This window comes from Mauremys reevesii, linkage group 9 (assembly GCF_016161935.1).
Source record: "Mauremys reevesii isolate NIE-2019 linkage group 9, ASM1616193v1, whole genome shotgun sequence".
In the NCBI taxonomy this organism is placed as follows: Eukaryota; Metazoa; Chordata; order Testudines; family Geoemydidae; genus Mauremys; species Mauremys reevesii.
Window position 1 is genome coordinate 88,265,361 of NC_052631.1, and position 23,368 is coordinate 88,288,728.

Sequence of the window (23,368 nt, forward strand, 5' to 3'; positions counted from 1 at the left end):
AGTGATGTGTACCAACAGTCACAATATGTAGCTTAAAAAAACGTGAGGCTCTTGCATTATTTCTATACAGAGAAGAAAAAAATTAGTTATTAAACAGTAGTTTGAAGTGCAGTAGAGCAGCACATTGCTGTGACTTTCAGTTGTTTTGCAGAATGACTAGTCACTGAAGAAGAGGATCTTCATGCAGTGCATTTACACGTCATGATTATTAAAAATAAAGTAGAACCTTTCTTCTGTTTAAGGCCTTCCAAATTATCATAACAGCTTTTTCCACTCACAAGTGAATCTTGTCCTGTGCTTGAAATGTGCTTTTTTCTTCTGAGAGAGAAGCTGGAGGTGGGAGAACATATATGCTGAGAAGAATAATCATCCTCGATATAGATGAGATCAAGTTGTAAGTTTGTCTCTTACTAGGGTTAGGCTGTGATACTCTTACTTATATTCACTAGTCACTTACACTAGAAGATCTGCACTGAAACTAATGGGACTTCTAATGGGAGTTAAGGTACCTTTGCTCAAGAAGCAGGGAATCAGCCTCTGGCTAATCTTGAACTAATTTTGCATTATTTGCAAATAGTTTTCCATGCTCTTGGTATAATTTTAAGGGCTTCAGAGTCCTGGAAGGGATAGCTTTTAAAAGACATGTGAAACAAAGATTTTTTTGTTTGTTTATTTCAGTAGAAACCTTTGACATTGAGAATTTGTTGTACTGCCTTTTGGCAAGTAATCAGTTAGAATCACCTGCAATAAGTCAGTATTAAATGTGCCAAGTATTCAGGGGGTGCTGGAACAGCTTGTAAATTGTTTGTATAGTGGGGGTGCTGAGAGCCATTGAACCAAACTGTAAACCCTGTATATGATAAAAACCACTTCAAGCAGCACTCCAAGCACCCCGAGTTCCAGCACCTATGCAAGTACTTAAAAGCTTCAGTGTCACCTTAGTGTCCTTTTTAAAAGCTTTTCAATGTCAATTGAAAAGCTTCAACTTTTACAGAAGAAGAAGAATAGTTTGTGAAATCCTTCATGAGCAGCAATAATACTATTCAGACATATGTTACGGCTAAAACTTGAAAATGTTAGTGCCTAAGGTCATGACTCTATAGATAGGGTTAAATTCCATTTTTGCACTTAAAGCAGTGACATAACAAGTTGAATACATATTTACTTTTTGAGAATACTGAATTAATTTTCTGAGAATTTACAAGTAAATCTCTTAACTCCTGAAAAGGGTTAGAGTTGTACATAAAAGAAATCCATACGTGCTAAGGTATGGAAATGTACAGTGAAGGCACCCAATCAACCTTAACTCTTCTATGTAGTGACACCATGTTGGGGTGTGGGGGGGAAATCTGGAAATGGAAAAACTAAAATATCATAATCTTAATTGCCTGGTTATTGCATCGCATAACTACTGGGCAGAGTGAAGTTTGTTTGGGAGCCTTAAGGCCGGGTATGGCTGGATGGTTGTATTGCACACTAAGCTTGAGGCAAACTAATTGGCTGTGTGGACTCTGCTACCTGCTACTAAAAGTTCCAGAGTGCACTTTGACATCACAACAAGATATTGTGCTGTAGATTCACACACTGTCACTTTCCCATGGAATATCTTTCACAGTGGGGCAACCTTCCTCTTTTAAAGAGAGTCCCAAGAAGTCAGATCAAGTGATGATTAAGCCAACCTTTTGGGATCTAGTCTAGAGCCCTAGGGATTCTGAATGTGTGTACAGATGGCCCTGCGCCTTTGGTGGATTCTACCAAGATCTGTGAGATAGGCCCTGGAATCCAGTTTTTCCATGGGCAGGAAATGGGGCAAATCACACCTTCCTGAAAGAAGAATTTTGAAGGGACACTGTGTCACCCTTCTGAAGTAAAACATTGTGGGTAGGAAATTATAATTGGGTCCTATACTGTCAGTTTAATGATTCATCATGTGTGGGGTTGATAAGTTACAGTAACAAACAATGTAGATTTGTATGAGGCTGGTGGAAAATTTGAGTGCAAAACTGCTGATTTAGCTAATGATTGGATATAGTTCACTGTTGGCTTAGTTAATCAGTTGTCTTTCTTATAGCGTTTTAAAGGCAATGCCACAAAATACCTGGGGGAATAGATCATTACAGGGCCTAGTTCCCTGTACTCCACACTGCATCAGGTCTGAATTTATTTTACATGACAGAACCAGAGTGAATATAGAAATGTCCTTGGACTCCAGCTTGTTTTTTAATTGGATTCTATCTCTTTTTCTAACAGTGCTGTAGAACACCAATTTAAATCCTTAGGATTAAATGTATCTGACACACTGCTTTAATGAGAATGGCAGACTATCATTGTCCAGCTATACCAAAAGAAGGACACAAGAAATTTGATATGGTTTTAGTCAGGCTGCAACTTTATTAGATATCTGGGACTCGCTGTCAGATGAGTGTACAGTGCAGGTAACCCCATGTAAATTCCATAATTACCAAGGAGTCTTCTGCCAGCTCCCCCTCTTTTTCCATCCAGATCCCCCAGCCAGTCCATTGAAGGGACCTTACCCATCCCCCTTGTAGGAGGGTTAAGGCTATAAGAAAGAGGGATTGTCTCCCTGCCAGGGGCGGCTCTAGGCACCAGCAAAACAAGCTGGTGCCTAGGGCGGCAAAATCTAGGGGGCGACAAAAGGCTGGGGCCCCAGCTCATCCTGCCGCTGCGAGCCGAGGAGCGGCCCGTCCCCTGCTGCCGGGGGGGGCGGCAGGCTGGGCCGGCGGACCTGCCGCAGTCATGCCTGCGGGAGGTCCACCGGAGCCCCGGGACGACTGGACCTGCCGCAGGCATGACTGTGGAGGGGGCGCTCATCCCGCGGCTCGGCTGGACCTCCCGCAGGCATGACTGCGGCAGGTCAAGCGGAGCCGCCGGACCCGCGAACCGTCCACAGCCGCGGGAGGTCCAGCCGAGCCACGCGGGACCAGCGGTCCCTCTGCAGTCATGCCCGCGGGAGGTCCGCTGCTCCCGCGGCTCCGGGGCGCCTCCCGCGCATGACTGCTTGGGGCGGCCAAAAAGGTAGAGCCGCCCCTGCTCCCTGCTGTACTCATCATAGGAGCTACGACACCCACCCCCATTCCGATGCTTTAACTAACATTTTAAAGCCCTTTTTCCTGTCACTGTATTCTTTCCCTATGGATAACCTGCGCTGGACATCTGCCCCACACTTACAGGGGCGGCTCCAGGCCCCAGCACGCCAAGCGTGTGCTTGGGGAGGCAAGCCGCGGGGGCAGCAGGCAGGCTGCCTTTGGCAATTTGCCTGTGGAGGGTCCGCTGGTCCCGTGGCTTTGGAGAACCTCCTGCAGGCATGCCTGCGGGAGGTCCGCCAAAGCCGCGGGACCAGCGGACCCTCCACAGGCAAACCGCCGGAGGCAGCCTGCCTGCCATGCTTGGGACGGCAAAATCCCTAGAGCCGCCCCTGCACACTTATATAATGAATTGTGACATATAGGTTACATCCCTTCATTCCACACGTGAACAAAGCCCCCTCAGCCTGCTTCCTGTAAAAGGGGTCTGTCTTCACGCAAAAGGCTTCCCCTTTTAAGCCCTGCTGCCCATTGGGTTCCCAGGGGATGAGTTAGTGTCACCATGCTGGCCCCTTGTCCCCTTTCCAGGAGTTTGCCTCTCTTCCCCAAGTCCCAAGCCAGAAAGAACTGTTCCCTTAATTCAGCCACCCAGACAAATCCCTCTCCCCACACACACATTTAAAGGTGCAGTGCAGTCTTTTTAATTTATTTATTTGCTTTGCTATTTCCTGACAAGTAATAAAGAAGCAGGCCCTTCTGAAGGTCTTGTTGCCATTTTCTTCCACAGAATCCTTACATCTCAGTAACCCTTTTGCTGACACTCGACAAAGTGCAACCATATTCTTTTTAAACAAAGAGGTCAAAAGTTCTCAAGCTCAGCAAGAATTCTGGTGTGATACAATTTAAGATAAACTTTGTTTATGTGATAAAATTCCCCCGATAAATGAAGGTCTTAATGCATTATGCCTTGTGGACTTAGATCTTCAATTAGACTCATAATTATACCGAATATCTTATGTGCAAAAATAAACTGATCTTCAACTAGATACTCTTTCCAACGCACCTACAGATGAGAAACTCCAAAACTGTGAATTAGAAAATTAGACGCTGATTGCTTAACTATAATAAACAAACAATGTTATGGAGATGCAGATAAAAGTATAATTTGCGAAGCACAATAAGAAATTTAAATCCTAGAAAATAAGTGTGACCAGACTTTGAAAATAAAGTCATATTTTTCATGACCGTATTTTGTACTGCCTGTCCCAATCACTGTCATTTACATGGACAATGAAAAGATAAGGATGAAAGTAATTCATCCCTAAGTTAATGAGCATATTATTAAAAATGATGGACACCTTCCAAGAAATAAGAAACTGTATATTAAATTTAAAAATCTCATTAGCTCGGGAGAATTAGGTTTTTAAAATGTTATGTTTCAGCCCCTCTATTTCAGGCAGTGAGCCTTCTTTTAATATCCAGCATGCAAGGCTCCTTCCCAATGGAATGCATTAACTATTATGATTGTTTAAATTGATTTTACTGTTTATCAGCTACTATTGAGCAAATGGCAAGGATGCTGATAAAGTACCGTACTGTAGATACGTCCACACAGATTCTATCAGCGCTCTCATTCAGAGCAGCTCTCCAAGATATCCCAGTGTAAAGGACTTAATACAGCACTGACATTTTTTTATAAATGGCCTTGTGTATTTATAGACCCTGGAAAGTAATGAATAAAAACAAGTAATTACTGGCAAATGCTGACTTTTAAATGGCTGTTACCATACACAGAGTCTGAGATTCCCCACAAGAATAGCCTGTAGTTAGGTGCTAACTTGCTATGTGAGACATGCAGGTTTAGTTCCCTGCTCTGACACAGACTTTGTGACCTTGGTCATTCAGCCTTTTTGCACTTCAGTTTCCCATCTGTAAAATAAGATAATAGAGACAAGTCCTACCTGAGAAGGGGTATTGTGAGAATAATGCACTGAACATTGTGAAGCACTCAGTGGGGACCATATGAGTACTCTGGATATTTTTTTCTGGATACTTAGAATAGGAAATAACTAGTTGCCAAATGCTGACCTTTTAATGTTGTGAACAGTGGGGTGCAAATAATCCCATTTTAGAAATTTAAAAATATGGAGGTGGACTTGCCAGTAGAGGTGATAATTGAGACAATATGATGTGAGAAAAATAATCACAGTAAGTGAAATCCTGACCCTACTAAGTCAGAGAGTTTTTCCATTGATTTTTCAATAGGGGCAGGATTTCATCCATTTACAACAAAATCTTGACGGCATGGTCCAATATCTTAAATATGTTTATCTTTGCTGTGACAGTGTGATTCCAAGGTAACTCCATTAACTTGAGAATAACTGGCCAAATGCACTTATGGCCAGGTTCAGCAAATAGTTTCTGGTGTCCATAGCATGGCAAGAAATGAGCTAGGCACAAAGCCAAAGAAAGTGAGATGAGATCTAAGCGGGAAGGGAAAATTCTGTTTGCTGAACTTGGTTTAAACCTACAAAAACACTAGACATGAACTTCCCACCACATAGTTTGTAGGGATCTTAGGTGTGTGTTTGCCCCATTACAGGGTGAGAGGCCAGCCAGAAAGTTCATACCCAAACTTTCCTAGAGTGAGAAGCAGGTAAAACGCGTATGCCCAAGTCATGCTGGGTAGACAAACTATGTTACAATTGTGTTAAGATGAACCAGTTTAATATATAGGGACTTCATAGCACTGATCTGGAGGTGGGATCCTAATTCAAAGAGTTGTCTTCCTCCCAAGGTCCAAAATGCAAATTTCCATAGACACTTAAAAATCCTGATTTAATTTTACATGCTGCAAATTGACTTGAGCTATTGGCCTAATGTAACTATTTAAGAAACATATAGAGGGAGACCAGCTTAGTGAACATTTTCTAAAGTTCTGGTATGAGGACATCTTTCACTGCCCGGTTGTCTGTTTCTCCCACAACTCACCCCCACTTTCCCAAACATGCTGTTAAGCATGGAAATGTCCTCCCCAAATGGATCTGTACTATCTACCTTCTCTTTCAAATCTCGCCTTATGACCATTTCTGCTGAGACTACAAGAAAGCAAATGATAGCTGATATGTATACTCAATTTTGTGAACATATGATATATGAAATAGGAGAGAGCAAATCAGTTAGAGCTATCTTTCAGATATCACTTAGCCTAGATTGTCAGCCCTTTTGGTCGGGGTTCATATCTCTTGTGTGGCTGTATAGCCACACAACACAGTTTATCCCCATTCTGGTTTTTGTTGTTGGGTGGAAAGGGGACTGGGTTCTACTGCAACATATATATTAAGCCATTGATAATTTGTAAATTATATAATTTGCCTAGGCTTATAGAAGGAAGTATGGAGAAAGAGGGGAAAAATATGCAGAGAGCTTCCAATACTCAGTTGTATAAAGTTCTAAGGGCAGAATATTAGGTAGGATTAAAGAGCTCTACTGAGAATTTCAAAGTAGTGCAGGAGATTGTCACCTATCTTCCATCAGTTTTGCAGGAGAATACATGACTAAATCCTTTGTACTGCTTTGAATATCCCAGCCCTTATGTGTGTGTTTGTAATATTTGTCTTGATGATCATAGATGGCTAGTACTTCCCCCCCATAATTATCCATACAACAGGGAGACACTTGTATGTCTTTTCACTTTATTCATTCCTAGGATTTCTTTCTTCCAATTTCTGTGTCTTTTTTTTCATATAATATGGGAACCATCTTTAAAGCGGTTAATGGAAATCATGACATTTTGGTTTACAAATCATTATTTTAAATATTAGATTAGCTTAAAACATTCAGCTGCTTGTAAAGACCAGATTCAATTCTGACTTCTGACCTGTATTACCGCAGATGCATAATTTTAAATGTCTCATTACATAGTATTGTCATTTAAGCTACGTGAAGTCAGTATAAATCAAGACTCTGAAGCCCAGCTTTATAATCAGATTCATATTTTAATTGAGTTCCAATTTATAAAGTCTCTGGTTTTTGTCCCCTCCATATCAGGCTGTGTGATGGGACAGCTACCCTGCACTAGCCTTGGAGGGGTTAATGTAGGCAATAGAAGGCAATTAGCCACAGGCTGCACCTGGAGGGAAGGTAGGATGCAATGAGTCTTCATTGGGAATGAAGTTCACCTGGGAAGAAATTGGAGGGGCTTCTGTAAAGCCAGGGACCTGGTAACAGGGAAGGGGTATGGCCTGTGGGTGAGGAAGCTTGCAGGAACACTTCCTGATACAGGAGAGACTACTAGGAGCCTGTCATGAGCAGTCCATGGAAGGAGCAATAAGGGCTGGAAGAGCAAAGACCTGAGCCGCTGGGTCAAGTGTCCCTGGATTGGAACCTGGTATAGAGGGTGGGGTGACATTCCACTACAAGTCACTGTGGAAGTGGCAAGTAGGGGCAGCCTATGAGGGAATGACTGGGAAGAGTTTGGAAGGAAACTTTGATAATACCCCAGAAGTGGGGGAACTTCAATGTGAGTTGGCCAGAGGGCTAAGCCACAAAGAGGAAAGCACTGCAGCTTCAGGAGCATGAGAGTAGAATGATGAGCTAAGCAACCACAGGGAGGGGCATCGGGCTATGTGTGAGCTAATCCCAAGGTGGGCCCATAGGAGGTGCTGGAGCAATAAGAGAGCATGCCCCTGTTACAGTCTGGTTCTTGCTTTATGTTCAAAAGAGAAACTCCATGAAGGGATTTACAACTTTATTTTACGGGCAGTTGGATGATATTTGTAGCATGGTTTTGCATGAGTAATAAAATGAGTGCTACCAGCTGGACTGCAGTGTACTGTGTAAGTTGTATGACCTTTATTGGAGCTTGGAGTTCTTCCTGAAGATCCCTTTTCTTGTCCAGTGAGACTCAAATAATGTGAAGAAATGCCGTTGAAGAACAAATTCATTTTAAACAGCTTGCTAGCCGAAGAAGAGCTCAGTCTTCGAAGTATTCCCATTTCAACCAGTCACTGAAGTGGGGGAGAGAGCATGTTTTAAAACATTAGGGCAAACATATACTTGTAAAGTCTGGCAGTGCAATACCGGGAGCTAAGTTCAAGTCTAATGGTTTCTCCCTTACTCCTTAGCTAGTTGGGCCTAATGAGCCCTTTGGAGGCAGCTTATTCATTTCCTGCACTCCAATGAATCTCAACTGGAAGGGCTATTTAGGGCTGCAGAGACAACTGTTTCCAGCCTTCCTTTTTGGAGTGAGATAATCAGGGCCTGGAGCCTCTTAATGAGAAGGAAAATGGTAGAAGAAATGGGGACTCTTTCAGGATCAAGTATGCAAGCACACATTATACTGTTATTCATTTTGCTTCTCACTTACAACTGCAAGATCCCCTTCACCTACAATCTTCCTTTCTCCCCAGTTTCCTGAGATAGCTCATTTAAAGATTATAGCTTAGCTTCATCATACCAATTTCCATTGAGTCCTTCATGGCAGGCCCACTCCATGTCACTCTCTGATGGCTAGGTCAGCTGCAATTTGTGCTTAAACATGGGCCTATCAGGAAGATGGCAGTGAGATGAAGCCCAAAAATTTGGAGGAACTTGGCATATTCACCAGAGCTCAAAACACTGAATGGTTCACAGCATCTTTAATCATCACTTGATTGGGCCTTCCACTGTACCAAGTCTCTTCCTTCCTGAGAAAATAGTCCATTACTTTGATTCATAGTGGAAATAGCTGTTCATACAAAACCGAAGAATCAATACAGCATCACAATACACAGGACTTCTGATTCAATGAACCTTTGATTTTGACCTGTACAAATGATTTCTTTACAACTGTGTTGAAATTTCTAACATGTCTTTTTCTGCAGATAATTGATAATTAGGGTCTAACTACTTCCACTTTACTCCCTGCTAGCCAAATTCACACTTGGTCTCTGCAGTGAAATTATTAAACTGTACAATAAAGCCACTTGCTGTGCCTCTAAATCTGATAAGCACAATCTGTATCCATGGTGAATGCTGGTACTGTTGGCTTCTGTAGTCAGTCTGTCCAGAATTGATTTGTCTGTAGATTAAAAACATAGCCATTGAAGTGAGTGTTATATCTGACATTAGCAAACTAGAAAGTAGACTTTTCACTTTCCTCATACTCTGGATAGCTATAAATAACTGTATTTTTGAGGTATAAAACAGTTTTGAAACACAGTGGCAGTGAAGTTTCAAAAAGATAGCTGGCATTATTTTACAGACATGCAGCATATTCATACAAGAACATGCAGGTATCCCTGTGTACACAAAACCAAAATGAAGCTTCGTTAAACTGTTATGACGCTGAACTGGCTTATCAACACATCACACAGATTTTTAAGCCACCTTTTGAGTCCTTCCGATCCTGGGCTGCCCCACAGTCTGGAGAACCCTGAGGCATAATTTAGAGAGAGCCGGGGAGCTGTTGAAGTTATAGCAATGTGTCTGGACTGCTATAGAGACTACTGTACTATCCAGAATCTTCACAGTGCTGTGACCCCTGGCCCTGGCCCCTCATCAGCTCTGGCATGCTCCCATACCAGGGCTTTCAAGAGGATTCTCAGAAGACAGCCTTATCCTATAGGTCTGCATGGATGAATTCTCCCTCTCCAGCACTAGCATTTTAAGGCCCCTTTTAAACCAGGTGAAAGGACCAGAGTGATAAATCTGCTTTGAATGGACAATTAAGAAGTGTTAATGGAGCTTCCAATCTCCTAAACCACCTAGTCTCCCCAGCTGCTTAACATGCCAGTTATTCCATCCTCTAACTTTAAACCTAACTAAATGTACCTTTGGTTAGAAATCAGTGGCCTAACCTTCAAGGATTACTTTGACCCAAAACAATTTTGGAACCTCAAGAAGCTCTTTGCTTTCATTCTTGAACTGAGTACTACAAGGACTTCTTGAAGCACCTTTAACAAGAAAATCAACTGTCCAGGTCTCTTGTAAAGAACTCTATTGTGGAATAGAGTAACTTATGCTGAAACAATTATTTTAGTAAGTTGTCTCACACAGCCTGAGGATATGGTTTGATCATTCATGCAGCTGAAGGGATTGATCCTAGTCCTTGTGAACAGTCCCTCAATTTATACTTGTTTATTGCATTTCTTGTCTTCCTGCTAAACACTGATGAACTTGGTAAAGGTCTTAAATATCTGACAAAGACGAGTTCAGAATAAGTGTACTGAAAGAATACTCTTATCCATGTCAATCAAAGCTGTTTTTCAAAACTTACATTATTACAGAACAAAACAAAGGTTTTTCTTTTTACTCTAAGAGGTTGTAACCTGTATTTGAAAGTGAGAACAGCAGAGTGGAATTTAAAAAGAATGAGCCATATAATCGGAGGGCTCTATTTGTATGACTCCCTTTGTATAATGTGTTTGTTTTTGGAGCTACTGGCCAAATTTCATTTTTATTTTTTTATTTTATTTTTATAATTTTTATAATTTTATTTTTATAATTTTTATAAAAAAATGTATAGGGAGTTTTTAGGAAGAGTGAGCCATTTTGGCTAAAATGACCAATTGTCTCCCCCCCTGCCAAACACAATGAAATTTTATATTTGCTTTTGGGTTATCTGCTTCTTTTAGAACCTGATCCCTCTATGAACGTCCTGTGTGCCTCTCTCTGGCTCTGTGACAATATGGATAGTGCCTTCTGAGCCTCCGATACTTGGGCAGGGAGTCTCCACTTCCTCTGAGAATTATTCCTGGATAAACATGGTCATATTATCTAGTCTTGCACTGCTCATACATCTTTCTTGCTGAGACAATGGAAACCTTGTTTGTGTCATTTAAAAAAAAAAGTTTGGTTACTATTCTTGTTACTTTTCAGCTGCACCGATGCTTCAGAGTTCTGAGAATGGAAAGCAAAAGTGCAAACATACCATGTAGGTGACTGTTGTTGGCAGAAAAGAAAATGACAGTTTAAACCACCCCTTACTATTTTGAAGTCGGAGAAGGAAATACTTGGCTCCCCTCCCTCTGATTTCACAGCATAGATGGATTAGAGGGTAGAATGATATGTCTGTCACCTTCATGATAAGATCGCCCCCACTATTTGGGTTCCCAAGTGGTGGATCCTTGTGTTTCTCCCCCGATGCTGTAGATCTTCATAGGAGGCAGTATTTTTCCCCTTTATTTACGGGACTCCCAAGAACTTCTCCGATCAGATTGGCACTTGGGACCTAGTGCCAGCACAGAGGCATATGGCCTTCATGTGGATGGTGCTGGATGCATTTATGGGGATTCTGGACAAGGACTAACAAGGTTTGAGGGTAGAACCGTAGCTTCTAATAGTGTGAAGGAGAGTAGATTTAATCAATAATATTAGAGAATTGCAAGATTTGTTATGTAACTCCCATACATACAGACCTGGTGATGTTTATTAATAGGTTTGACAGGATTTGACTTTAAATTGATGTTGGTAAAATCGATTTTGGCTGACACACTGAAATTGACAGTGCCGCCAAGGGACTAAGCCATTCAACAGTGATCTGGCCTCCTCCACGGCTGGGGCTCCTCCTCCTTGCAGCCTTTGCTACCCCATTGCAGGACTGCAGTCTTCCCCAACCATGCAGGGAGCCCTTGGAGCCCACTATCAGTGCCGGGAACCCTCTGCAGCAACTGTCAGTGCTTCCCTAACCCCAAAGCTACTCCCCGCCCTTAACTTCCCACAACTGTGAAAACTGTTCATAAAATCTAAATGAATTCTGCCAAACCTATTCATAAACTTGAAGCTGATGTCAGGGGTTCAGATTGGTGTAAAGTAGGGGGGAGGGTTTGGAGCCGGAGGGGTTGGTAGATGAATTAAGTGGTTTTGATTATACATTAATCTGAAAATCAACAACCAATACACAGAAACAAAAAAATTCTTTATTGTTTCAATAGCCTTCATGTGAATCAGAACATCTCGAGGGAACATTTTATAAACGTTCTTTGTCATTCCTTCATAAAAATAAAATGTAATAACATTTCTTTTTAACAATGTAACATCAGTAATTACATGAAATCTCAGTGGTATACAATGTTTTACTAACACAAATCAGAGTAGGCTGATAATTTTATGGGGTAAAATACTATTTTGAATTTTAAAATACCACTAAAGGAATTGAACTGAACTGACCATTTGAGGGGGAAAATGTATCTTAAACTATTTCGGAATCATTTGGCACACATTGTATTACCTACTTGTTTGTGAACATTAAGTATCAGTAAATAGTAACTGCACTGAAGAGACAATAGGAACATTACACTACAAATTTGGATTTAAAGACAGTCTGTGCCTCGGGGCTCCAGCCAGCAAAAACCATGGGAGCATGATGTATTTTTGGCTGTGCTCAGACAATGGCTCGTAATTCTTTTCAATGTTGGAAAACCATGTTGAGAAACAGGAGGGTGGGGTGTGCATTTCTCAAATCATGTGGCAAATGAACTAAAAAGAAAGTGACCGTGCATTTCTAGTTCCCAACTTGTTATACACAATTGGTAGGTAGTATGACCTGTGTAGGTGGTGGTAATTTTTCAATAGGTGCTGTTATAGTTCTGATGCCTAGAAAATGTAGAATATCATATTTGTATGTTTAGGTAATGCAAATAGGCCAAATCTTTCTGTTTACACTGGCATCACCATTCCATGAAAGCAAATGGAATTAGATTGTATTTGCATTGATGTGACAGCAGAATTTGACCCTAAATTGCTTTTACCTGTAAGTAAAGAAAACCATATCAAGATACTTGACCTTTGTGATATGAAGGTTTCTTGAGTTTTTTTAACAGACTCTTCAGACTGAACTTGTGTCCATGGTTGCAAAGTCAGAAACTATAAAAGCCTCCCAGTGCATTTGTGGATGCTCCTCTCAGTCGTTACATGGTGGTTCTTCATAGGTAGCTGTGTAATGCTAACTTCAGACTTCAATGACTGTCCAAGCACATTTTATCCACCGATCTTGTATCTGATAGTCCAGTATAGGAATGACACGTGGGAGGTGCTTCCTATGATGTTTTAGTATTGGATGGTTTTTTCTTTGCAAGACTTGCTGCCAGCCACCTAGTAAAAATTCTTAAAGGAGCTGAAAAACCCTCTCCTTGCCTGAATTATGAGAATGTAAACCTTCTGCTGCATTAGTAGGATCCTTTCATTATTTAAAGGCATGTACTTTGTATTCTATAACTCTGTTCTTTGATTCAGTGAAATAAATATTTCATGGCCAAATGCTACTTCATTAAGTGATGTAACTAAGGGAAGAACTGGACCTAATTTATATGGGGTGAACAGGCATGACTGAGCAGTGTTGTGCACTTTTTGTTAGACATCTACATAATTAATGAATGGCAGATCAGTGGGATGGACTGGAAGTTCACATGAACAATGGTGAACCCAAAGCATTTAGGTCTCCCTCCACCCCCACCCCCAAAACAAGTTAAATCATCATGGTACTAAATTTAACAACTCTTGGCATATTTCCTGGTGACATCAATGGACATTATTGATCTGTATTGCTCAAAGAAGAAATGCTTAGTTTCTTTAAAACAAATGACAGCTGTTAAGGTTTCATACATAACACCCCTGTGCATATTCTTTGGTACCTCCAGGCACTTGGGCATTGCCTAGCAAAATTATTTATTCTAAGTATTAAAACAAATTCTTGTAGTTTTTGCCCCACTGGCAGGTAAAGAGAAGGTACATAAAGCCCTTTTTTGTAAGCAAAGAAGGCAAATATTTTGTGAGTGTTATAGCCAGGTGGAGTTAAGTGGCTTCTGTCAAGCTAGGGTGCAATTCCCTTAGATGAAAGAAGGAGCACTGTTTCATTTTATTCAGAGAGTTGAAGAGGTCTGAAAGAAACACACAAGATCTTATTGGCTGGCTCTAGTAATTATCCAGCTATCAAATCTGGATAGTTAACTAGATGCTATTTTCCCAAACAATGAAAACGAAGACAATCCCGAATGTATCTTCACTTCGATGGAATTATTTAATATTGGCAACAAATTACAGTACAGGAAATGTTAATGCTTCACAGAGAAATTAATGTGTAACTTGTGACATACACAGTAACTCTGCATGACCCCATTGTCTGCATTTATACTGGCATAAAAAATAAACTACTTCACAGATGCTCTACTGCTGCTCCTAATCTCATGGGTTTATTGTTTTTACACTTTAAGACTTTAGAATACTCCAGGCTGAACCTTTTTTTGGCGATTAAAGCCATTTCTGAAATAACTGCTAGATTGATAGCTATTCAACACCTCCTGGACACTTACGGTGACCAGACAGCAGGTGTGAAAAATCAGGACAGTGGGTGGGGTGGGTAATAGGAGCCTATATAAGAGACCCAAAAATCGGGACTGTCCCTATAAAATCGGGACATCTGGTCACCCTGTGGACACTCCATATATACATATGTTTGACCCGAACTATCAATTCATATTTTGAAATTTGCAAAGTGACTTCCATGTGATAGGAAGATACACATGCTGGGATCAGTAATAGTTCTCCCTATGTAGTTTGTGTATCAGTGCTGCAAGAAGACTTTTATTAGATTAAAAACTGAGTATTCACACTGAATAGGCCATTCTATTAGAAATGCTCTGTATAATTAGGATTTTTTGAAAATTGTTAAATAGGAGATTTGCAGGGGTTTTTTTTGTTTTGATTACAAATGTCAACTTTGCCATTGTTGCATGAAAAAATAATCATTCCTATGTTATCTGTTAAAAGCGAAATACTTTGATACACTATAATTGATCCTTAATCCTCATTCTTCAGGACAGTAGATTTTTAGTTCTATCATAAATGAGATAATGTGCCATCAAAATTGTACTTTGTATGTAGACAATTTTGAACTTTTTTTCTTTGTAAAAAGTGATCTTGAATGCCTTTGTGTATAGCGATACTGTCAAGACTGAGGCCCAAACTTTGGACTGCCTCTCTCACTTGTTGGCAAATTTATGTCAATTGCTTTCTTCAAAACTTGCTTTCACCTGCGTGTTTCTTGGCTATCAGTGATAATAAAACAAGATACTTAATAATATTGTGGGAGTTCTGGATGAAAATCCTCTGAATCAAAGATTAGATACCAAGAACTCGAGGGAGATGGGATGTTGTTTTGTTTTTGTCTTGTCTCTCAAAGTCTCTCATTTTTCTAACAAATCATAAATAAAAAGTCATCCTGAATCAGCACTCTCCCAAAGCAAATTAAGATAGCTTTCAGCTGTTAGGTATTTAAATTCATACCACTTTAAGATTTGACCAACATCTGGCAATCTGGTGTACTAAGTGTATGAATTTTTAGTGGATCTACTCCAGATTATAGGCTTTGATGCAAGGACCCTGTCTTCTGAAATTTCCTGTACAGAATAAATATTGGATATTTACAAATCACTGATATCATTGCAAAGTGATCTTATAATGAATACCTTGATTTCTGACACCTGCATTTCAGACCGGACAGGAGTAGTTGAGTTGTGCAGCGACTGACGGAATTCTCCCCTAACTCCATACACCTGTAGAATGAATTCACAGGCACTCTGGGATGGAGGCTAATTCAAACCAACAACCCAAGTATCCTTGTACACCCTTAGCACATACCTGTGGTAGAAGGGATGACTGGACCAGTTGCTGGGGATTATTGTGGCTGCAAACATGGAAGCTGGATTTTCCCTTTGTGGCAGATGGGGATTTCTGATTACTTAGCAATATTTTCAGGAGTCATAGTCAGTGTTTTCAGATCTTAGGACCAATCTTCATGGCATGTGTAACTGATGAATATTGCCCATAGGCTAAGATGGCAAAAGCTCATCAAGTACAACAGGAGAAGCTTAGTTGATAGTGATTTAAAACCAATGAGCAGCTCTCCACTTCAGAGTTTCTGCAGATGATTGCAGCACCAGTGGCTAGAATCAAGGATCCTCCACTATTGCTAGATAGTCTCTGGCAGGGTGCTGGTTGAGAAGCCCTTAATCAGCTCCTGCCACTCCAGCCCCAACCAAGGGGAATGGATTAGAGCTGGGTGAATAGCCCTGTGCCTGCCTGGTAACTGGCCGCACCTGCCAGTCTTATTAGCCCAGCACTATAAAGGCTGGGAGAAAGCTGGGGAAAGGGAAAGATAAGGCACAGAAGAAAGTGGGAGTCTCCTAGTCTGCTGCTGACCAGGCCTGTGGTAGGCAAAGTATACAGGCTTCACAGCTATAGTTGGGAACAGGTGGTGGGAAACCTTTTGAGAATAAAGAGCATGGGTGTTGCACCAGACTGAAGTGTCCCTGACTCACTGAAGAGGGAGGCCCAGGGGCCAAATACCCAGGGGGGCAATGTGAACCCATTACGAGTCTTTTCTCACTTACTTTAAAATGATTTTTATTGCTTCTTTGGTTCTGCTTGAGCCTTCAAACAGTAAATGAAAGAAAATGACACACAATGTGAGATGGCCTGAATGATGTTTTCCGGAAAATGATGCATTCAGTATTGCCTGTATCAAATAAGACTCTGCTTTGAGTGGCACTGCATTGCATCGAGAATGACTTTACATAATAGCAAGCAAGTGAGAGAGAACACCATGTTTCGATAGTTCATGACACTAAATTGATCTGAGAGAAGTCTGGTGCATTTAAAAAAACCCTTAATATTTATGGGCTGAATATCAGATCCATAAGAAACCCACTTTTTGGGGGGGAAGGGGGGGTTAGTGAACCAAGAATTGAGGGCTGGGTTTGCAACTCTTCAGATTTGTTTTAAATTTTGGTTTTTAAACCTTTAAATTTCCAGGTAATGTGGAGTGCCTCACAACCACACTTCCTGGCTTTGTGTGAGACTCAATGACTTTCAAAATATCTTATCTACATCAAACAGGCCTTGTGCTCCCCTCCTTACTCCCAGTGTGACCACCTGCTATATCTACCTATGAACAGGGCCAGCTTCAGCTTTTTTGCCGCCCGAAGCGGCGAAGTGAAAAAAACCCAAACAAAAACACAAAAAGCCGCAATCGGCGGCACTTCGGCAATTCGGCAGTGGGTCCTTCCCTCCAAGAGGGACTGAGGGACCCGCTGCCGAATTACTGCCAAAGACCCGGATGTGCCGCCCCTTTCCATTGGCCGCCCCAAACACCTGCTTCCTTCGCTGGCGCCTGGAGCCAGCCCTGCCTGTGAAACCCAATCTGACCTGAGGCCTCCAGGTATTTCGTCTGATGTGCTTTTACCAACACATAAGATGTGGGGCGGCAGGGAGGTGAACTGTGCACCCCAGTTGAAAGCAAGCTTTCAGGAGGATGGGGATGGAAAATACCTTGATCTTCCTCTTTCTGTTGCTTCTGTCTTTATTAAATTAGGGCCATGGTAGGCTCCCCTGAAGTAGAGAGGAGCTTTTTTCCATGACGGAGTCAGTAAAGGGAGAGCGATTTCAGTGGCAAGTAGGCTTTTGCAACCAGTTGGTGGGAGAGAGAGAGAGTGACCTTTGAGTTATGAGAATAGTATAAGCTCATCAAGTGGCACAATCCTCTCTAAAGTATTAAATCTCATGTTTATTTTGGCTCAGTGAGACTTGATATGGAGTTTGCCATCCTTTTATATGAAAGATCATCCATCCAGTGATCTGTGTTCACGTCATTTATTGTACCTGTGAAGCATGGATTAAAGAATCCCATGCACTTTTCATCAGCACCAAACAATTCATGTATTCTGAATTCTGAGTAGTAACCACATCACATAAACTATATTGCAAAGTTTGCATAGTCAGTGTGACACTACGCCCTATATTATTCTTCATAGATACATTGTTATGATATGAATATGGCATAACTAATATGTTTTATGCAAGATGGATCATGTGAGGTATCATTGGCACGATTATGATGTACTGACTCTGATTATACTATTTGTATGCATGAATCACTTCTGTATCTGAAGTTGGGGATAGTGACTATGTAACAATCATAATTGTGTTTACACCTGGGGAACGCCCACCAGACAGCATGCAATTAGCCTGGATGGGTCATTAGGGAGAACAACAGGACTCTGAAGATGCTAATCTCCCACCTTCCTGAGAAGCTTCCTGGGGTGCTGCATAGACACTGTAGGGTCATGTGATCCAGTCACCTGGTACTGGACTCCATCTTGGACTGCTAGTATTTTTCCACTAGTAGGGGGTGGAGATCAAATTGGGAAACAAAGGATTCCCACCATATGTAAATCCTACTTAAGGGGAGTGAGTTGATCTAGGTTCATTCTTCACTGAATCACCACCCTGGATGACTGCTGGACACATCTAAGAAACAAAGACAGAAGGGCAGGGGGAGGATGGAAATGGTGTCTGGCCTGTGAAGGAATACCTGGAGTTTGAAGCTGCAAGCAGGAGCAGTTTGTCTTCAAGGCACTCTACAACCCACTTAAAACAACATTTAGGGAGAGAAATCACTACTTGTAGCCAGTTTCTTGATGTATTAAGCTTAGTTTGAGTGTTTGTTTAATTTGCTCAGTAATCTGCTTTGATCGGTTTGCTATCACTTATAATCACTTGAACTTTTTGTAGCCTTCCAATGCAGTACTGATTTCAGTGTCTGTCTTTATGCAGCTGGGTGGGTCCTTACCTATGTGTGTACTAGAGAAGGCTTGAGGGCACGGCTCAGCAGGATAGGGTGAGGGAGCCCAGGCTGGTGGAACAGGTGGGCTCAGTGGCATCCCAGTATATCAGGTGGGCACCCCAAAGGAGGGGCAACCCATCACAGTTAGTTTTATAACCTGTTAAGAAAGTCCATTTATATTTATATATTCCTTGCTAGACATTGGTGTATGTGTTACAGGATATTTAGTGTGAAGATGCGTAATGCCTGACTCACAACATGGTTTTTTTTTTACATGAGCAGAATGAGAAACCTCAATGACAGACAGTATAACTTGCCTACTTATACCCGGATCCTGCAACATTTATGCTTGTAATATTATTCACATGTATAAGTAGTTCTGTTAAGTTTAATTGGACTACTGACATGAGTAAAGTTAAGCACATGGACAAATATTTGTAGCATCAGGTCCTTATTTTGTACATTCTTTCAGTAGTCTAAATGGCATATGAATACAAGATAAGTTAACATATTAACTTCACTGGGATGGTACCTATGTATATTAAACTTAAAGCTGGAGGAAAATCTTATTGTGAGTGGTTATGAAATAACCAAATTAAAATTAGTGCTTTCCAAAGATTGAGATTTTAAATTTCCATTCTAAAAAGGATAGGCACTTAGAGATGGTCCTGAGCTGCAAAAATCAATCCTGGACTCAAATTTCAGACATGCTAAAGCTACTAGGCAACACATCTCGAGTTTGGGTCCATGGTTATAATCTAGCAAGTTGTTTTTGTTGTTGTTTTTTCTCACCTGTATTTGTAACGTAACTCTGATTGCAAATAAACATATTTTCCATAGTGGAGGTGGCATGTTATTCTAGCCAATTCCACTCACCTGTGTTTTAAATGAAACTGAAATAGACATGGCTATTTCGAGAGCTGTATATTTAAAGAATCTTCTCCCACTATTCAGAAGATGTTTTCATCCTGGCACAGCCTTATTTCAAACCCACTGGAATTTTGGCAACTACTTCTTCAAGTGACAGCCCAGATCCATTCCACTTCAGATGTGTGCATACCCAGTGCATCAGAGTCACGATCGAAGGGACCTACAAACCTACCTCAGACTCTGAGGAAAACCCCGAGTCAGCTGACCATAGTGGTGCTGTACCAGGCGATACAGAGATCCATGTGCACTGCTCCAGAGATATCAGTACCAGGGATAGCAAAGTAGGTTTACCCCTAGACTGCACTGGTTGAGGAAGACTCTGGTCAGTCCAATGCTTTATCTCCCATGTGCTGAGCCTGTGGTGAGTCTGTAGTGGGGGCCCAAGGATGCTTTGGACTGGGTGAGCCATCTCCTGCAGCATCAGGGAGTCTGCAATCAAAAGGCACAGTAGGTATTGTGCTGTAACATATGCCTCCAGCATCATTGGTACTAAGATACTTTCCTGCTGATGTGGCACAGAACCAATTGGTACTGTGGCAGGGTCAGTCACAACAGCCTGGGTACTGGTGCCAGAGTAGACAACCTTGAATGAAGAGGTCAGTACTGGGGAGTGGCTTTTGCCAAAGGATGCCTTCCTCTGTCCTCTTGAATGCTTGCTGGGTTTGTGGAATCGGGGACCTAGATCCTCTAGCATAACTACATCTTGGCTCCTTGGACAAATCCAACCTTTTTTTTTTTATGCTTCTTCCTCGGTATCAGGAAGTGCTGACATTTTGAGGCAGTGTCAGAAGGGCAATTTACACCAATGCCAAAGCACTTGGTGCACATCCTTTATTGAGGCTTCAAGTCCCTGCCAAATTTCCCCATTAGGTACTGCATTTCTGATATGCCCTTGCCTAGAATGTAAGAGTTTTTTTCCCTGAAGTGCTGTTCCCTTTCTGTATGTCAACATAAAGGTCTATCAGAATCTGCCCTGTAGTAATAGTGGGGGAGATTTCCAAATTCACAAATGGCAGTTAAGCTCTTATCTCCCATTGATGTTAGAGTAAGCTAGGCACTTAAATAAGTGACCTAATTCTCAGATGTCAAGCATCCATTTCACCGTTCACTTAAGCATGTGTAAGGGTGGCAGAATCGGGGCCTAAGTCCGTAAAGTATCTGAAAAGTTAACATGGCGCCTTTTTTATTGAGTGCGACTGATATTTTAGCTTTTTGCATATTGTCAAGATGATACCTAAGCTGTGGCACTGTGCAAGTTTTTAGCTAAAAATATATCTGATGCACAAATGCACCTTGACATTAGAGTAGAACTGTCATCATGCCTTTTTCAGTTATAAACTCATCTGCTCAAAAACTTAGATCTGAGAGGCTCTGCTATGTGAGAAAAAGGCTAGGTTAATACATCCAGCTATTGATATTCATGCATGCTTATTTTCCTCTAGTGAAAAATGACATGTGACTGGTTGGCTTGACAAATGTTATGCCTCTTCTCAAGGCTGACATTCTTTAAGTAGGTCTTCTTCTAATTAAAAATTCACTTTTGCTTACTCCATGCTAAGATACAGAGTGTATTACAGGTAGTTTTGATTTATTACGCCCACCCTGTCCAGTGGATTCACTGCTTGTATTTGCTATTTATATGTGACAATAAATAAAACATTAATAAATGAATTCCTTTGATTTATCCTACAGTGTATATAGATGGTATTATAAAATCATCCAGATTCAATTTTATCCACTGTGCCTCTGTGCTGAGAAGCTCATTAGTACTGTAATTCATGCAGAAAAAGTTAGAATAGACTGAAAAGCAACAATTCCTGAACCAGCAGCCATGAGGTGTTTGTGATTCAGCTTGAACTATAGTAAATGCTGAGGTTTGGAAAGTGGAAATGTGTACTGTATAAAGCTAGGTAAAGAGGCAGGTTTGTTTAAGAGAAAAGGAACTTTTTTTCATCTAAAAAAGTTTTACCAAATGGGAAAATTATTTTCCGAGCAGCAGGTTCTTATGTGCAGTCCCATTAGACATATCCTTGGTTCCAGTGTGTGCTAAGCTTGCAGCAGAAAATCTGCATAAAAATTCATTGTATTCCTGCATTACCTGCAAATACTGTACTATAGCAACAACAGATCATTTCCAATAGTCTCCCTTGTACTGCAGCTGAGGTGATTTATAATTCACCCTTGTATCCCTCAGGCAATACTGTTTAATAATGTTTGCCTCTCCTCCACACCAAACCTGAACTCTAAGGCAAAGCTCGCTGACAAGATTATGCTACAGAAGTGCACAGATGTTCATCCTAAAATACAACTGTGATTCATGCAACACATATTGCTACATTAGGGACGTGCCCCATAAAGAAAATGTTGTGATCTCTTAAGTATTATTGCCAAAGTGGTAATTTGCTGATTTAAGCAGTCCCTCATATTGCTGACATTTATTGTTGTTTGTTGTAGAAGGCGTCATGTGACAAGTTTTTTAAATTATTTTGCATTTAAAAACAGGTATACATCTTTTTGAGGTCTTTTCTGGCCACAGGTTATGGAGATAGCTTTATCTAAGAGTTAGATCAAGCTTCAGTTTGTAACATAGCTACTGACTTACTGTCTGGCCCTGGTATAGTTATTTCGGCCTACATTTTCCATTTTTTCTCTTGTGCCCAACTTGAGGCACCTAGTGCCAGATTTCTAAAAGTGCTGAGCATCTGTGGCTCCTTTCAAAACAACGGTTGGTATGACTGATCAAGGTCCCAGTATTTCAAGTTCGCCACCCAAAATTTAAAGACCGCTTGTGATAATTTAGGCCTTAACCTCTTATCCACCACTTTGTCAGTCTATCTAAAATATTAGCATACTGATGGTAACTTGGTGTCATCATTACCTGACCCACCTCTCAGCGGTCTTGTGTGCCCTGTTTTCTGTCAAGTGCTCTGAGATTAATGGTTTTTTTGGAAAAGCCAAGTACAGCTTTTGTCTTTGCACCTAAAAACTACTTCATTAATATTTGTGATCACAAAAATAAATACCTGCAAGTTCTCTAGTGAAAGTTTGCTGCTTTAAAAAATATACATCTGAAATACCTTAGATATAGCATTGAATTCAATGGGATTGGGAATGACTGAAAATCTAGTTTCTGTGGGCTTCCTTAATAAGGAACTACCTTTATAAATGAACAGATGAACACCCCAGTTTTTTATACATCTCTTTAACTGGGATAGAAGTAATTAGCTTTCGGAAATGTGGTCTTTGCAGACCTATGAAACTCCCACATTTGATTTGTAGTAACTGAGATAAATGTATTAAAATTTGTTGGGGAAAACTTTATCCCATTTTTTATTGAATTTTATCCATTTGCCCAAATGATTGTATGAACATTTGCTTTTATGTGGGGAATAGTCGAGTGACTTCAGTTAAATTATACTTCATGTTTTATTTTCACTTAACTGCCCTTTGCCAATATTAAATAGTGTATTTTGCTTTGCTTTCTTTCTTTACTCCAGTCTTCCCTGTTCTGCTTTTGGTATTCAATCTTTTTTTCATGCTGTACAATAGCTGCAAAATCTGTGAATAGCAAGTTTGACAAAATGGGTTCTGGTAGCAGATACCAATAATGTTTTCAGAACTAGATGTGCATTTGCTTAATAGTGCAGCATTGCACAACCTTGTTATGAATATATTTCTGAGTCATCAAGAAGAAACATTGATTGTCTTAGGTTTTTCAAGTCTTTATTTTGCAGATTGTAAATATGCTGGCAGATGAGAGAGGAATAAACTGCATACTGAATAGTTAAACTGC

At 40.8% G+C, this 23,368-nt stretch overlaps 1 long non-coding RNA gene across 2 annotated transcripts in view; it reads left to right on the forward strand.

Moving 5' to 3' along the window:
* LOC120372712 overlaps positions 1 to 23,368 on the forward strand; it is a 177,160-nt gene that overhangs the window by 25,751 nt on the left and 128,041 nt on the right. The gene's annotated exons all lie outside the window — the stretch shown is intronic.